General features: G+C 38.9%; 1 pseudogene; it reads right to left on the reverse strand.

Moving 5' to 3' along the window:
- Positions 1-10427: 10427 nt before the first annotated feature.
- Positions 10428-10855, reverse strand: LOC137205726 (calmodulin-binding transcription activator 1 pseudogene; annotated as a pseudogene).
- Positions 10856-19294: the final 8439 nt, after the last annotated feature.

Here is a 19294-nt window from a genome sequence, read left to right on the forward strand (position 1 = left end):
AGAATGAATTTTCAAGGTGAGTGAAGTAGGGTGGCCCTTCTAGGTACATAGAGCAATATCCACAGAGCAAAGGGAACAGGGAACTGACAGGAGCCCAATATGACAAAGAAACAAGTACATGTGTACAGGAAGTTAGAAGTAGTGAACATGTAGCTGGAGAAAATCCAGGAGCTAGCGTGTGAAGACTTATACCATGATAAATCTGATAATTTTACAATTCATAAAAATATTCCACAAATGATATAAAGCAAAATCTTGCACAAAAGTGACTCTCTATTAATCATGGAAAGATGATGGACTAATGCATGATATGAGTGGCCAGTGTGGACAAAGGAGCTAGAGAGACATTCTCCTGGGAAGGTTGATGGAACAGACGAGAAGGGCAGGAAAACAAACTACTGACTATATAGCTAATGGACAATAGTGCATTGTGCATTTCCCCAGAGACCATTTCAATTTATTTGTTTATCCTCTTGTTATTTTCAGTAATTTAATATCATTGCTCATCTCCAAGATATGGGAGTTTGACCCTAGAGAGAACAGGTGATTTATTTTTGAATTTGAATAGAAGATTAAGAAAGGGGGTTAGTGATGTTGACATTTGCATGCTGATAGATGTCTCAGCAAATGGAGGAGAAGTTCATTACTGAAACGTGACCCTTGAAAGTGTCATACTGACAATGCCAGAGAAAATCACTGCTGTGTGGGCCATGAGTCGGGCAATCAAATTAGGTTAGTTCGATGCCAGCAGAAGTCAAGATCCTTCCACATCTCTTTTAGTTCATTCTCTCTAAGTTATTTCCTCTGGACTTCATCATAGATTCTGTTATTTACATATTGATCTCCTCATTAGAAAACAAGCCCTCTGAACCGTGCTTCGGTTGTTAATCATTGCCATATTTCTCCTCAGTGTCATCCAAATAGATGGCGTTAAGATAATAACTTTGGAAATTATTTAGGTTTGTTCATATTCCTTGTAGTTTTACCATTTGATTATTATTTTTAAAAATTTATTTTATTGATGAATAGTTGATTTACAGTCTTGTGTTAATTTCTGCTGTACAGGAAAGTGATTCAGATATATATATATGTGTGTGTGTATATATATATGTGTGTGTATATATATATATATATATATATATATACACACTTTTATAATATATATTCTTTTTCATAGTTTTACCATTTTAAATTCCCTAACTATAAACTCCCAGATCTGATACATGATTATTGTGCCTGGTGTGGTTATTTTACCTGATTCTTATTCTAAAGACATTTTTAAGCTACTTTAAGTGTCTGTCATGATTAAGTATAATTTCAAGTATATGCTATGATCTTAATGGTTTCTGGTGAGGCACACATATGTTTACAGTGTTCTGTATAGTTTCTTCTGTGTCTGACAAAGGTTGCTTATGGATCAATAGTCCTTGTTTCCTTTTATTATTTTTCTGGTCACACTGGGAGTCTACATTTTTCAGCTTCTCTAAGAGTTAGGTGTTTTGTCAACAAAGGACTATAGGTATACACGACTTCCAGGTTTGACCCATAAATGTCTCCCTTTTGCACTTTGAAGCAAAGAGCAGAGTGACCTTAGAAGCCAGGTGCTGAAGAGATGTCCCCAGCGTGTCACGTGGGTCAGAGCACTAGTGAGCACACCTGCTGACCAGGGACACACATGTTGGACCGTTATGTGCGAGAATCATACTTGTAATACCTTAAACCACTGAGACATTGGCTGACTTGTTAGAGGAGAAAAGGTCCTGACCCCACCTCTTCAAAAGCATGTTAGGAGATCCTGACTGAAAAAACAAAGATACCCAGAAGAATAATAACGAAACTTGCAAGGAAGGAAGACCAGTCAATCAGAGGAGAAGTTAGGAGTTTCATTCGCGAGTCCACAGACTCAAGGCAAGCCTGATGCCTATGTCTGGCTACGTGCAGAGTTGTGTAGGATGAGGACACATGGTTCTAGGGCTCCTGGAAAGCAAATTCTCCTCTGCATGGGTGGTTGACTCAGAGTTCAAGCACAGAGATGTGCAGCAGGATGCAGTTACAGTAAAAAAAAAAAAAAAAAAAAAATTCCAGATTGAGCCCAGGGAAGAGGGATTGTTTAAAAGTAACTCAGAGAACGAAGTTCCCAGTTTACCTGGCTGGAGCTTACGATGGAATTCAGATCCAGTGAGGGGGTGGAGTAAAATCTGAAATTCAAAGGGTGGCCTGACCAGGCCACATTGGCTGGAATGAGGAAGAGAGAGGTCAGGATGCTGCACATGGAGGTCCTCAGGGCTGTTAGCTTTGTGCACTGGCCTTGGGAAGGCGGTGGAGACCATGTCCAGACCTCACCATTTACATCCTTACCATGGAGCTCGTACTGGCCACAGACTGGGAAGAGCAGAGTGGACAAGTGTTGGACTTTGGAACCTCAAATGCCCAAGTCAAGCCAGGCGGGGACTGACATTTTCAAAGCACACAGGTGGAATTTTACCAATTCAACTATGAACTATCCACTGCTTTGCTATTGATGGACCTTATATTATTTGTGAGACACCAGTAAGTGAATCTTACAAAGATGGCTTGTCTTATAAGATGTATTTGAAAATACTCAAAACAATCACATAGTAAGGTCATATAGGGGGCCGTTCTGTTAATCACAGATTACAAGGTAATTATTTTTAGAACATTGGCAATAATTAGAGCAAAGGGAGAGAAACGGGTGATAAAGTGAAAGTCAGAGCCAAAGTAAAGGTTTGGAAACACAGTGTCAGGGCTGTTAAATGAAGCTGAGACAAAGGAGACTAACGTTTAAACAAGCTTTCTGTTTGTTAGAAGTGAAGGGGCAACATAGGTAAGTCATATCCTCATGTGAGGGGGGAGGGAGACTGACGCAACCCCTTCTGAATAGCTATAAGTTTTCTCCTTGACATTACTGAACTGAGTGCTGTAACATGGTACATGCATCCCTAAATAGCCTTGTCTTCTGAAAAAAAATAATAACAGAACAATAGGGCAAATAGAATTTTGAACAAACTACTTAAAACGAAGATACCTTTATGAAAAATACAGTATGACACCAATACAATATCAACAGTGGCACAGTAAAAAAAAAAATTAAACTGTACAAAATGAAAAAAAAATGCTAGAAAATATCTTAAAATTTTCCATTAAAATAAAGTTTAATGCTCTCAATGCCAGAAGGGTGTAAACAAGTTTGAAGCTGCTAGATTATAGAGACAAGGATAAAACACACACAGATTAAGGAGAACTATGTGGAAAGAACTTGCAAGATGGGATAGGACTTGTGTCCAAACTGAGCCATGACAAAAAAAAAAAAAAAAAAAAATGAGGTGAATAAACATCATGTATAATAATCCATTCCTCTATGGTTTGTGTTCAGCTGCCTTTGTGTATGTTGCATTTAGCTGCTCTAAATTGGAGCATAATAATATTAATGGAAAAAATTGTGAATAAATCAGCTTGACTTCTAGACTTTATTGGCGTCAATATTCTATATACTAATTGGATATGAGCCAATTTGCATTACGGACACATGCATTGGAGCAGAAACAGACTTCAAGCCCATTAATAAATGCTTTCCTATTGCAAGTATCCAACTTTTTACAGTTTCAGATATTAGCCCATGTGTGTGCGCATGCATATACACACACGCACATGAAATGTTTTAATAAGTTGAAATCTACAAGATACAACTAGGTGTAAGAGTAGTCGAGGCTTATGGAATAGCACATGTGATCACATGAGACCTGGGGCATAGCTGACTCTACTGAGAGTGTAACTTACAATGAGGGACGTAACAGAATGTAAAATGGAAAGAATTAAGTCCAGAAGAAGTTGGTATAGGTGCATTCTATGGACAAAATCTTGGGAAATTTCTGCAAAATGAAGAATTGTGACAGTCCCAGTGATCTTGAAAGCCAATTCTGGTGGCAGAGTAGATAAAAGAACAGTCAGGTGGCTACTGCCATTGTTCAGAGATGAAGTTATGGTGAGTGTGAACCAGACGAGTCTCAGTAGAGACTGAAACTTAGTAACAGTCAGAAGAGATATTGTAGAAACTAGAAATTACAATTAGGTTGTAGTCCTTTGGGTTTTCCTGCTCTATTCATGATGACATACAAATTCTATGTTTACAAGCAGAAGCTGGCTGGAGAAAGGAAGGAAAAACAGATCCACTGTGCTGATATGTTTAAACAGGAACAACAAACTCCTAGGAAATGCTCTACATTCAGAGCTCAGGTGCAGTTTCCTCCACTATTAACACCATAAACCTAGAATGTAAACTATTGATATGCAGAAAGTTCTTAAGTTTCTCCGGAATGTTCTGTGAAGTTAGCAGCCATTGATGATCATTGCCTAGATCCATTGTGGCCCACTGCAGGGTTGAAAACTGGTGATATGCTATCATCTATTCTTCACTATCAGCTGTAATACTTCCATAAATAAGAAATTTTCTGTAATCAATTATTCAGTTACCCTGCTGGCAAAGGCATTACTTATGTTTTATACTTTTTAAAATAACAAGTTACTTGTTTAGCATGCTTCTAGCATGCTTATAAGGTGACCAATTTTTTTTTCCTTTTTACACTAAATATGGAATGATCTATATTAAAACACCATGTTTTCTATTTCATTTTGTTTTTTCCTCACTGCTTTCTTTTTTGGTTGGGGATTGACAGGAAGTTTCTTTGAATTGGTCCTAAGTCCTTTTGACATGACCTTCCTACTCTGATAGCTTCTGGAATGATGGGACGTTGTAGGTTTATCCTGTCACAAACAGGGGTCCTGGTCCCATTAAGAGGGAAATGATATTTTAGAGTCTGAAATCTAAGCAATAGTAGACCAACTCCATTTAAAAAATAAGTAATTGAAAACTTCATTCAAGTTGATATTCTAGCTCTGTTGCTGAGTTTCCTGACTAAGACAAATTTATTTTAAGGATCTTATTTTTTTTAATTTATTTATTTTATTTATTTATTTTTGGCTGCACTGGGTCTTCGTTGCTGTGCGCAGGGTTTCTCTAGTTGTGCTGAGTGGCGGTTGCTCTTCGCCGTGGTGTGCAGGCTTCTCATTGCAGTGGCTTCTCTTGTTGCGGAGCATGGGTTCTAGGCACACGGGCCCAGTAGTTGTGGCATGAGGACTCAGTAGTTGTGGCTTGGGGGTTCTAGAGCACAGGCTCAGTAGTTGTGGTGCACGTGCCCAGGTGCTCTGTGGCATGTGGGATCCTACCAGACCAGGGCTGCAACCCGTGTCTCCAACCCCTGCCTGCATTGGCAGGCAGATTCCCAACCACTGCGCCACCAGGGAAGTCCCTATTTTCAGGATCTTTTATTTGATCAAGATGCAAGAGTAATTTATAAGACATTACTTCTTGGATGGAAAAGTGAATTGTGTTTTGGAAATATGCCTGAAAGAGAGAAAGACAAATCCTGTATGTTATCACTTATATGTGGAATCTTAAAAACAAACAAACAAAAAACAAAGATAACAGAACAGAAACAGAGTTACAGACACAAATAACAAACAGTTGGCTGCCAGAGGGAAAGAGAGTAGGGGGAGGCAAGAAATAGGTGATGGAGATTAAGAGGTACAAACTCCCAGCTGCAAAATAAGTTTGGTGAGTTATAAGTGTGAAATGTACAGTGTGAGGCACATAATCAATAACTATGTAATATCTTTGTATGATGACATATTGTAACTAGATTTATTGTGGTGTTCGTTTTTAAACGTATAGAAACATCAAATCACTATGTTGTGTACCAGGAACTAACATAATATTGTAGGTCAACTACACTTCAAAAACAAACAAACAAACAAACAAACATAGAAAAAGAGATCAGCAGCTCAGTGCTTTGTGACCACCTAGAGGGGTGGGATAGGGAGGGTGGGAGGGAGGTACAAGAGGGAGGGGATATGGGGATATATGTATACGTATAGCTGATTCACTTTGTTATACAGCAGAAACTAACAAAACAATGTAAAGCAATTATACTTCAGTAAAGATATTAAAAAAAAAAAAAAAAAGAAAAGAAAAAGAGGTCAGATTTGTGGTAACCAGAGGTGGAGGGTTGGGGAACTGAATGAAAGCAGTCAAAAGGTACAAACTCCCAGGTATAAGATAAGTAAGTACAAAGGATGTAATGTACAACATTATAAATATAATTAAAACTGCTGTATGTTATATTTGAAAGTTGTTAAGAAAGTAAATCCTAAGATTTCTCATCATAAGGAAAAATTTTTTTCTTTAATTTTGTATCTATATGAGATGAGTGTTCACTGTACTTAGTGTGATAATAATTTCATAATGTATGTAAGTCAAGTTATTATGCTATACACCTTAAACTTATACAGTACTGTATGTCAATTTTATCTCAATAAAACTGGAAGAAAAATTCAATTTGGGTTTGGGGACTAATGTTGAATTTGGATTCTGGAAGATTTAGGTAATACTAAAATTGTCAGATTCTGCTAATAAAATACCTTAGATACAAAGAAAAAAAGTATTATTTAAAAGCTAAAAAACTTGTTGGTAGCACATTCAACTTGTAACTGGTAAATTATCTGGGTAAAAGAGTCTCTGGGGAAAAAGCATACACGTGCTGGGTCAAAATGTTGTTGAATGGGCTGTATGGAGTCATTCTTTTTGAATTTGCTGTTAATGGTAAAGCAGATGATAATAAAATACTGATATGCCTATAGTTCAAAATTCACTGAAGTAAGAAATCGTCAAGTTTCTTTTAAATTGCACAAATGCAATGCAGATAGATTTTTGTGAAATTACATGTGTGTTCTGTTATGAAACCAAATTATAAATATGGACATGTGAATACATAATTATGCTCTCTTGTTATGGAGAAGAGTACTTTAACATGGAACTGGTTATTCCTCCAGGTATTTTCAGAGTAATTTCCAGGTGATGAAACAGTGTAATAATAAACAAAAGTGAAAATTAACCTCAAATAACGCCCTCCAGAAAAAGCAATTCAAGGTCTTTCCTAACTAAGGTGCACGGCCAGAGGTTATCATACACAAATAATGGACAGTAACTAATTAGATTTTTCCAAAGTAAGTATTTTTCTGAGCTGGCCTGGTAGATAGGCATGTTTTATGCTTGAGGCATGCACAGAATAGGCTTAAAATCAAGCTGATGGATTGTTACATTGAGACACTGCAGATGGCCACAGGATATGAATGTGAAACTTTAAGATAAGGAAGAAAAATTGGGGAATGTTTAAAATTCAATTATCATGAACTCAGAATCTCACTGTTTACCCCTTTTCTAAAATGGCATAATACGACTTTTTAACATCACCAAATTTGCATGTAACTCAGCACTAAAAGGGAAAACCCACACAAGAGTGTCAGACCATCAATAATTCAAAGTGTGCTTTCTATTGGGTAGAAATTTTCATTTTATTGCAATCCCTAAACACATATTGAGAGAAGTGACTGTATTCTAGTTTTGCTCCTTGGAGCCTGACAGTGTTCTCAAAAAGAATTCAAGATTAAAATTGTCTAGTTACACTGGTCAAAAGACAAAATTCTTCCCCCAACCTAACTCACTCTAACATTCCTTTAAAATAAAATTGAAATGAATACGTTTCCCGTTCTCTTCCATTACCAGTTGTAAAGACTGTGCCATCAGAACAAAAGGCATCTTAGATGAGTGGGCAGAGAAGAGCTCAGATTCTGCTTTAACAGTGCACTGCCTTAACAGTCCTAGTGACTCACATCTTATTATGAGTAAACGGGCAGGAAGCAGGCATCCCTATGTAGAGTGATAGGTGCACAATGTGAAATCAGAACTGTAACATTTGATTTCCATCTTTGCTTCTTACTGGACAATACTTCCGAGAAACTTCCTTAATTTCTTTGGGCCGGTTTCCACATCTGTAAAAATGTGCATCAAGGGACTTCCCTGGTGGCGCAGTGGTTGGGAGTCTGCCTGCCAATGCAGGGGGTACGGGTTCGAGCCCTGGTCCGGGAGGATCCCACATGCCGCGGAGCGGCTGAGCTCGTGCGCCACAGCTGCTGAGCCTGCGCTCTAGAGCCCGCGAGCCACAAGTAGAGAAAGCCTGCACACAGCAACAAAGACCCAACACAGCCAAATATAAATAAAATAAATAAATTTATATAAAAAAATATTTGTATCAAAATAACCACCACGTAGAATTTTGATGGGTTTTGATATTGGGCTGAACCTAATGGCTAGCAATGTAATTTATAAAATTATTCCCTTAGCTCTTCTTTCTTCATCCTTCTAAGGATTCATAAGAAGCATACATCTCCTTTAAAACGATTTCCCTGACCATTAATAACAATACTAATAGTAGTTATTATTCTTTGAGCACTTATTCTGTGACTGTTCTAAGGGTTTTGCATGGATCACCTCACTCTATGTGGAAGGTTCTGTTATTACCCTCACTTTTTTAAAATAAATTTATTATTTTATTTATTTAGTTTTGGCTGCGTTGGGTCTTCGTTGCTGTGTGCAGGCTTTCTCTAGTTGCGGTGAGCGGGGGCTGCTCTTCATTGCAGTGCGCGGGCTTCTCATTGCGGTGGCCTCTCTTGTTGCAGAGCACGGGCTCTAGGCATGTGGACTCCGTAGTTGTGGCTCGCGGGCTCTAGAGCTCGCGAACCAGAGAAGTCTTTGGAAAGGATGTAGCAGTTGAGTTTGATCTTAAAGGATAGTTAAAGTTTGGACTGTAAAGAAAAAGTATCTTGGACACTGGAAGAAGACAGAGAACCATGAAATTAGATTAAGCATTTTGAGAATGGCAAGTTCTATGGATGATGAACCGAGGAATTTGAACTATTCTCTAATCTCCAGGGTACCACCGAGGTGATTTAAGCAAGTGACTGCTGTAGACTAATTATGGAAAGAATGTGCTGATAGCCAATTAGAAGATACATTTAAAGGGAGAACCACTGGAAATGACTCCGTTGGTATAAAGCAGAGATTATGCATAGTCTAAGAAATACAGATATTGAAATATACTCAAGGTAAAGGTAAGCATGGCAGGAGAACACCCACCAAACTTTAAAATTTTCTAGAGTTCTAGGTCCTTGATAAGCATTTGAATCAGAATCTATTTAAATGATGTATATTTCCCTGTAATTCTATATTATGTGATGCTCCCTGGTCCACCAATCAAAGAATGATTATTAAGTTCCTTTTCTTTGTCAGATGTTTGAAAATATGGCATACCCCAAGGGTTTGTTATCTAGATGGAAAGAAGGTGCATGAACAAAACATAATCAAAGCTAAGAAGCAATATTTGGATAAGGACTAAATCCTATTTTCTAGTGTTTTTTCAGAGACCCAAGAAAGCACTGTGAACTAGAGCTGTTGTGGTGGGCATCCTGAAGGAGATGAGATCAAACAGAACCTTGAAAACTAAGTAGAATCCAGCAGAACAGAATTTGTAATCTAGTGTTATACTCTATGAGATTTTGTTTCTCTTTTTATAAAGAAGATAATATTTACCTTTCTTACGATACCTACCACATAGCATTCCTCCACACCTTAAAATTAAATCTGCTAATTTATATACAAAGTGTTTTAAAAACATCTGCTTAAACAGGTGCTATTTCTCGGACATCTCTGATATGACAAGCAGATTTGAAAGGGGGCATTTGGGGGAATACAATAGATGGTGACTTAAGACAATTAAGCTAAAGTATCTCCTTCCTAAATGTCTTTCTTCCTCTTCCCCTTTTCTCCGTTTTTTTCCTCTTATGCTCTCTCATCACTCTCCCTGTACATTCTTTCTTCTGTCCACATTCACTGTGTACTATTTCATGCCAGGCCCAGAATTAAATTGGTCCCCGCCTTTCAGGAGACCACAGAATATGTGCTAGAGAAGAAAACCAGGTGAACACATGCAAGCACTAGAAGAGAGTAGGTTGGAGGAGGATTTACTTTCCTAGGGAAACATGTTTGATATTTTCCATCTTCATCTTCAGTAACTCTCCCCACGGCCAAGCCACTTCTGCAGGTAAGTTTTTTTTTTAATTTTTAATTTTTTTAAAATTAATTAATTAATTTATGGCTGTGTTGGGTCTTCGTTTCTGTGCGAGGGCTTTCTCTAGTTGTGGCAAGCGGGGTCCACTCTTCATCACCGTGCGCAGGCCTCTCATTATCGCTGCCTCTCTTGTTCTCTGTGGAGCACAGGCTCCAGACGCGCAGGCTCAGTAATTGTGGCTCACAGGCCCAGTTGTTCCGTGGCATGTGGGATCTTCCCAGACCAGGGCTCGAACCCATGTCCCCTGAATTGGCAGGCAGATTCTCAACCACTGTGCCACTAGGGAAGCCTGTTTTTTTTTTTTAAAGGATGAAAACACAGATTACACTTTATTTTTAAAATTGAAATCAATTTTAATACAGAAAATAAAGACAGCATTTTGCAAATTTATCGTTCAGAGGGGTATCTCTATTTAAGGAAATCAGCCAGTTACACTTCGAGAGATGAAATATTACAGCTTGCACACCAAAATCAAAAAATGAAATTAAATTAAAAAATGAAATGGTTACCAAGGTAATGCATGTCAGGGGATCAAAGGTGAAGGGTCACACATTATGAAAAAGAAATCCAAAGGGACTGCTACATCATAATCTCTCATTAGTGTTCCAACGGTGCCTCTCTTTGGGTAAACTTGAACATTTCGGCAGACACTCAAGCAGCTTTATCGGTGAAAAGATTTTTACATGACTATTGCTATTCCCATGATCATCTATAGGTGGCACGGTGTTGAGAACGCAGCAGGTGCTAATTCCGCAGAATACACTTTGGGAAACGCTCTTCCAGCTTGTTTTCGGCAGCCATTTCCCCTCCGCGCATCACAACCTCCTCCTTCTCGTGACAGTGACCTGGGCGCGCGCTTCGTCCCGCCGCCGCCGCACTGTAATTCTGTGGCTCTCTCAGTCAGCTTGGCATCTTGAGGATGGGCGAACAGGCAGAGGAGGGAGACAGTCCTGTTAGTGGAGGATGCCCTGATACTGATACGGATTTAGCACAGAGTTATAAGGCTATGGATGCCATTTAGACTTTAAAATGGCATTATCCCCTCTTCCTACCTATTGTTCCTGAGGTCCAAATTCCCCAGGTATAACAACCCAGTTACAGTGCAGGGGCTTCATCCTCTGATCTGACCATAGAAGACATAGAAAAAATGGTAAATTTACTGTGATCTGGCCCACTTATGATAAGAGTCGTGGGGTCACAGGTGATAAAAATCACATCTGTCACCCACTCCTCTCCTGGTCTACATCCCTTTTAGCCAAGCTGTCTAGTTAGCAAATGGCCTTACACAACCCTCTTCCTCATTTATACATTCAATTTTCATACAAGCTTGCAATAAAAATTTTTAAATATATTTTCTGTTTATATCTCGTGTATAAACTGGGAACTCTGGATGTTAATTAAGTCTTACAGAGCATATTTTTAGTACAAATTATTTTTAAATGTGTTATTGGTACAAACTCATCACACTTCTATCAGTACCATCTGATTGAAACACTGGCAATCACTGCATCTTGAATGCAGGCAGGTTTTGTGTGGTAACACCTCTAAAATTAGCAGGAAGGAAAAAACAAGCAATATTCAGGAGGAATTTTCTCTTCACATGACACTGTACATTTTTAGAGGTACACGTTTCCTCCTTAACACAAACACGAGATTATGTTTCTTTATGATTCACACCACATTATGAATGATTTAACTTGTTCTTAAAAGATAAAAGAACGTTCATATTTTTTTTTGGAGAAGAACACATTCATATTACCCTATTTTGGGTGCAGGAGAGGACAGGTCTAAGGATCCATTTCTAATGACAACAGTAAACCCACACACAGCTTTAACCTCTCAATGAGCAATTCACTCTCTCAATTTCTGACCTCCAGAGGCTTTTTTTTTTTTTTTTTGCGGTACGTGGGCCTCTCACTGTTGTGGTCTCTCCCGTTGCGGAGCACAGGCTCCGGACGCGCAGGCTCAGTGGCCATGGCTCACGGACCCAACCGCTCTGCAGCATGTGGGATCTTCCTGGACCGGGGCACGAACCCGTGTCCCCTGCATCGGCAGGCAGACTCTCAACCACTGCGCCACCAGGGAAGCCCTCCAGAGGCTTTTTTAATTTCTAGTTTTTGAATATAAGAATAATAAAATTTCAATGATAGCCTTTGAGAAAGGGAAGTAATCTTTTGGAGTAGCATATTGAACCTCAGAAAACAAGTAACAGCTTAAGGTCATACCATTGGTGCTTGAAATGAACATCACTCAATGCACAGACGTTCCTGTCCGATACCAGAAACAATTTTACAGTGTCTATCAAAAAAGCTTTAAATAGTAACTTGGAAATATCAAGCCCCTAAATGTTTCATCATCCACAAACCAGGATATTCCTGTAGAGGTGTAGAGGTCACTAGGTCCAGGCCTTCACAGGTCACTGAGGCTCAAAGAATGAGTGTGCAGTGACCTGCCTTATTTAAGTTCCTTATGCTGAATAATGATGCTTGAGGAGGGTCAGCATCAGCTGCCTGGAAGAGCAGCATTGGTGCTGTCTGTACCTTTTCATTCATTTGCTCTTTTTACAGGACTAGACCTAGGTTTGTCTTAAGCCAAATTTGATTCAGGCAGATCACCATCCCTGGTTTGTGTGTTATTTTTCAACAGCAGATTTAAGACGTCTAAATGATGGGGCAGTTCTTTGGAGTAAAGATTACAGCCTCCAGTAGTAAATAAATAATGAGTTTGGGACCTGAAGCTTGCAAGGATTTTCTCACCAAATCAAATTGTTTTCCATTCTGTGATTTTTATACTTTGCTGTACAGAAAACCCTAGATAACAATCCTCCAAGAAAAAGTAGTTAATGATAGAGCACAAATTTACCCAGGTTCAAGTTCAGTTGGGAACATATTACTTTAAATAAATGAGAAAAACATTCAAAACCTTACCTAAATGCTTCCCCATTTGTATTTGTAGCTGCAGTGTCAAGCTCACAGATTCATACTGCATAAGCATTCAATGAAGTTTTGTAACATTTTCTGCTCTTGTTACTCATTTTTACATGTATCCATTCATTTATTTACCATATATTGAGTGTTTACTGTGTATCAGAGCCCTTGCTAATCTGAGGAACTGAGGAACAAAGAAACCCTTGCCTTTCTAGCACTCAGATATTGTGGAAAGAAATACATACTTACAGAGACACATCCCAGTATAATTTGTCAAATACCATTACTAGATTATCCACAGAATATTTTTAAAGTACAAGCCTAGAAGAGGCTATATCTTGGAGTCAAGGAAAACTTGAAAGAGGAGGTCATCTATATGAAGATCTTGAAGAATGAGAGAGTTTATTTTATTAGAGTGTGGAGAATTGATTGAGGATAGCTATTCAGGCCAAATGCTATTCAAAGAGTGATGATAAAATAAGTACAAGAGGATAAAAGGCAAAATAAGAAGCTGAAAAGTAGGGTAGGTATATACTCATGAGAGGATATCTATGCTAAGCTAAGGAGTATGATTTTGTGTGTGCATGCACACATGTGTGTTTTAAATTTGCAGCAGTGCGTGAAAAATCAAATTTTTGATTAGAAAGGCAAATATGGTTGGTTGTTTTTTTTTTTTGGTACGTGGGCCTCTCACTGTTGTGGCCTTTCCTGTGCGGAGCACAGGCTCCGGACGCGCAGGCTCAGCAGCCATGGCTCACGGGCCCAGCCGCTCCGTGGCATGTGGGATCTTCCCGGACCGGGGCATGAACCTGCATCCCTTGTATTGGCAGGCGGACTCTCAACCACTGCACCACCAGGGAAGCCCCAAATATGGTATTATTTTGGAGCATATCTAGGAAGTGACAATACTGGTGGCAGGGAAGCCATTTTGAAACTATCTTAAGATTCTAGGTGATATTGTGATAAGAGTGTGGGCCAGGCACCAGTGAATTTCAGTCTAACTAGTTCTTCTCATGTTTTTCCCTGTGTTCATGATCTTACGCTGTGAAGATGATGGGTGAGAGGACCAGAAGGAGCTAGAGAAAAGGATGTAGTGAAAAGCTGTGACCTTAAATAAGCAGTTTTAATTAAAAGATTAACAAAACTCGTAAGATTACAGAAAACAGTCAATTAGATAATAGTGATGATATACAGCATTTTCTGTACACTTACTATGTGCCAGGTAACACAGATTCTCTCCTCAGTCAAACTCTAGCCAAGTTCCTCTGAGCCCTCTATTTGAGTAGACCTCAAACTTGGCCTATAAAAACTCCAGATGCTCAGCAAAAAAATGCTTTCACCTAGTCTCCCTTTTTTTACTCACACTAAAAGGCTTAAATGCTAACACGGCTTCTAACAGCTCAAGGCTGCATATCTAGGATGATAGCACTTCCCCTTAAAGTGCCTGCCCGAGGAAGCTCAAGGTTGCCACAAGAATTTACTGCTTGTTCTAGCCAACCCTTGACCAGAGGCTACTAACCTTACTTTCTTAAAACATTTGCTGAAAAGGGCTTAAAATTGTGACTCTGTCCTCTGTCTCTTTGAGAGGTATATGTACCTCCTATAACTCAAGAGTGACCTAAGAAGGCTTTCCTTTGAAATGTGATCATCAGGAAAGATAGGGCCTCTGTCTCACAGTGTCCATGGGAGAAAAGAATCCTAACTTCCATAATCTCCAGTGAACTGACACGTTTGTTCGAATAGCATTTACACTAACTCTCTGTAACTCTATTCCTTCATTCGTCTTTAAAAATGCCCAGTCACCTCATTGCACATCCCAATTCGATTCAATGCAATTCAATTCAATTCATACTGGACTCTTTTCCCTATTGCAACATTGTATTACCGATTAAAATCTGTCCTTAACACGTAACTAGCTTTGTTCATCTTCGACACAGGCGTGGTGACAGGCTTGTACAATCGTTTTCACCTTAGCGCCTCATAGCCACACCCTACAAAATAGTTGTTGGCTTCATTTTCTACTACTATTACCTGCTGTATGTGAGCCCAGTTCTCTAGGCAATTAAAGTACATGGAAAACATTTTAAGCAGCAAAGAGCTAAAATATTTCAAGTCTCAACCCAATTTATTCTAGCAACTGGAAGAATATGTTTCTGTGAATTCCTTGTTCAAGACAGCAGTTCCCAAGTGTGAAAAAAGCAAAACAATGTAGATACATGACTTCATTACTTATAATCACCCAGCTTCAGTGAGAGGAAGAGCATCGGCTGTGTACAGAGAAGCTCTTGGGAACACAGCCTCAATTTAACTCTTTGGCACATGATTCAAATTATTTTATTTATAACCTGATCTTTTGTCTGTAACACAAATTGCTCCCAAATACCTTCTCAGATCTCACACCAGGAAAGAGATAATAAAAGTGCAATTCTTCCCCCAATTACTACTTATTACCTCTTCTGATGTTTTCTTTCTCATTATAATATTACTAGAATAGGGTTGGCGATTTTTGCCAAGCAACTAGGAGTGAGTGAGTGAAGTTCAGGTTCTGGTGGACCCTCTGCTCCACTTGGTTAGATCTCAACTCTACTCTTGGCTCAACTCACCTTTTTGATCATGAACCCCAAATCTTAGTTTCACTCCATTATTTTATCTATTGCTCCATAATTTTTATGATCTATACAGTCTTCTCTAAATTTACTATTTGACTCAATTTAATTTCTACTTACTTTGTTCTTTAACTTTCCTTCTCTAACATATGAGTTTTCCATACAAATAAATACATCCTTGTTATCCCTAAGCACTAGTATCAATTTATAGGTCAGAAAACCAAGGCTTGAAAATAAAAGAAGACAAGAGAAAAGAGAAGGGAAAACAAAAGAAATGAGAGGGCTTCTCTGGTGGCACAGTGGTTGAGAGTCCACCTGCCAATGCAGGGGACATGGGTTCGTGCCCTGGTCTGGGAAGATCCCACATGCCACGGAGCGGCTGGGCCCGTGAGCCATGGCCGCTGAGCCTGCGCTTCCGGAGCCTGTGCTCCAAAACGGGAGAGGCCACAACAGTGAGAGGCCCGCGTACTGCAAAAAAAAAAAAGAGAAAAGAAATGAGAAAAAAAATGAAGGAAAGAAAAGAGAAGAAAAAAAGAAAGAAAAAGAAAAAGAGAGAACATAGGCTTAGGTAGAGAGGCAACTTGTACTGAGGAACAAGCTGGTAAATACTGGAGTTGAATCCATGAATTTGACTCTAAATCCTGTCTTCTTTTTTTTTGCGGTACGCGGGCCTCTCACTGTTGTGGCCTCTCCCGTTGTGGAGCACAGGCTCCAGACGCGCAGGCTCAGCGGCCATGGCTCACGGTCCCAGCCGCTCCGCGGCATGTGGGATCTTCCCAGACTGGGGCACGAACCCGTGTCCCCTGCATCGGCAGGTGGACTCTCAACCACTGCACCACCAGGGAAGCCCTAAATCCTGTCTTCTTAATAACTCTGCAATACATTATATGCACTGTATTATATATATGTACAGGACAATAAAATATTATTTTAATGAATGGTACCACATTTACTATTATGAGAAAATTATCTTTGCAAAAATACTACTTGTGAAAGAAGAGATCTGAGGGACGTTTGATTAGCAATATCATCCACTATTTTACATAAGCAAAATAATAATAATAATAGTAATAATAATAAAATTTTAATCAGAAAGGATAAGTCATTTGTAAAAGATTGCATAATTTGTAAGGGCAGGAACTGGTAGGCAAACTAACACCTCACAGGCTCCCACTTCACTTGAGTTTTACTCCATGCATTCTGTCCTAACTATAATGCGCATACACATTCTTACCCAAGCGGTCTTCATGTCCATGATTTCTCAAGAGTTCTAAATTGAAGGTGCTTCATCCTCCTGATGTCACAAGTCTTCTTTGTGCAATTTAAAATAACTGCATAACTAAGTTTTCACTGTTGTACATCTCAGCTGTTTGCCAGGGCACTTTTTTCTGAATAAGTGCATTTCTTTCCAGTATGATCGTAATTTTTGCTAAGCCTGCAGTCTTCTCTTCTTCCTAATCACATCTGTAGTTCACCTGAGATAATGACTTGGCTTTTCAGAAATTAAAAACCTTCATGGGCTAGGAATCGGCCTGATTAGATACCCCGCCATGCCAACTCCTGCTGCCAGGGCTGCCTAAGGCATACACTAAGTCAATGTCAGGTCCATTTTGTCCTTAGAAAGCCCTCTCAAGGTCAGCCATTCTCATTTGTTATCCATGTCTTACCCCTTTCCTCTCAGTATTCTAGGAGAGGATCCAGGTGCTCCCATCAGGCATTAGGAGGAATCTGACAGAGACAACGGCCCTGAAGTCTGTGGGTGTGAGGAGAGGTCTCCTGATGGACCACCTGCAGCTGGGGCTGACCTGCAGCAGCCTGCCTATGCGAGCTCAGCTGAGCAACATGCCCTTTTATGCCCTCTATTTCCACATCCATTAATGGTCATGATAAATCTGTGAAAGACCCAACTTAGCATTGCTTTCACTCAGTTTTTATCATCAATAAAATAAAAACAATGTTTTCAGTGTTGTTGTGAAGTTCGGAGGTCCTACAATAAAAGTTTAAGCACAGCACATGGCATAGGATAGCCATCTTAATTAAAGGCTGATGAAGTTCAACACAAGCTGTCCCCAAATATGCCACTTTGACATATCGATGACTTCGAATTAAAGTTACTTAAGAAACAGCCAGTGCAAAAGAACACTCTGACCCCCTTTTTCCCCCCTGAAAGCAGGAAATAAATCTCCAATGTAAAAGATACCCTTTCTGTACCAGCAGGTAGAGAGACGCCCTTCATATCACAGACAGGGAATTGTATCTCCCTCCTCCAAATCCTTTGCCTTTGTGACTTCTCATCACCCCTCTCAGTTACACCATGCCCTCTTCCCCAGTTCTGGATATTTTTTCTGCCCTTAAATTCAGGACACTGAATATAAATTAAAGATACCAAAAAGAAAACCTTAAACTAGGTTATCAATTAAAATCTCTAGGGAGATTCTTTCAAAGAGGAATTTATCTAATGCCATGTGCTTATGCTCTCGTGATTATTACTCTGACTTCCCAAGTGTCTCATCTTGGCACTGGTCCTCCTCCTGAAGTTATATTTTTGTCTTAATCTTAGGAACTGAAATGTGGATCCCCAAACGCTTTCACCTTTTCTCCCAGTAGAGTTATAGGCCAAGAGGAGATCTGATGGCCTGCCAGATCGTCCTCAACTCTCAGCGTGAAAATGTATATTAGTGTTCCCATGACATCGCTGTAACTTCCACTTGTGTAATCTCATTATCTTTTAATTTCCTGCCCACTGCCCAGTACCTGGTGTCCCAGAATAGCCATCCTTCAGTAATACATGCCAACTTCCCAAACTCCTAACTATGTTTTTATGAGAACACATTTCCATATTGTACATTCAGAAAAAAAAAATTAATTTGTATTAGTCCGTCAGAAAAACGAAGCATTGAATTTTTTCGATTAATGCTCTACTAGAAAGGGTGCCCTGAGAATGACAACTGACTATTCCAGACCACTTAACAATGTCTTGCATTACAAAAAACCTTTGGTCTGGGTGAATTCAAGTGGGAGCATGTTTAAAAATCATTTTAAGAGAATAAATTTCTTATTTCGATACGGCACTCATGTTTTAAAATGTTGGTGGTTTCATCCATGAACAGTTTTAAAAAATTCTCCAACTTTCATGAGAGAGACTAGAAGAGGAAGTTGATAATGTTTAATTTTCTTAACATTATTGATTTTGCTTTCATGGGCATGATTTATGAGAGATTCCTCAAAATTGCAAGTAAAAGAATCTAGGAAACACAGATATATAGAATACAATATAAAATTCGAGAAAATTGTATGCATTCCAAACATATAGTATTGCAGGAAAAATAAAATGTTACTTCAAGGACACATTTATTTATTTTCAGAAAATAAGAAGAGTATGAGAACTTCAGTCATATTATGTTAAACTTATGAAGACTATTATGTAGGTGTAGGTGGCATTCTGCTGGGTTAGATCTTACTTAATTCATATTCTTTGTAATCTCATCACACAGTATTACAGACAATAAATTCTGAGATATGAAATTTATAAGTGATTCATCAAAATCGAATTGTATAGTATGATTATACATTTGAGGAAGGTATTTTGGTTACTAAGTACCCTGTTGATTTTTATCTAAATGTACGATTAAATATTATAAATTAGAAAATATTCTTAAAACTAAGAAACTAAGTCTAGGACGTAGATGTACACTAGGGAGAAATATGATGACATTACTGC

The sequence above is a fragment of the Pseudorca crassidens genome, chromosome 14 (genome assembly GCF_039906515.1).
Source record: "Pseudorca crassidens isolate mPseCra1 chromosome 14, mPseCra1.hap1, whole genome shotgun sequence".
Lineage (NCBI taxonomy): Eukaryota > Metazoa > Chordata > Mammalia > Artiodactyla > Delphinidae > Pseudorca > Pseudorca crassidens.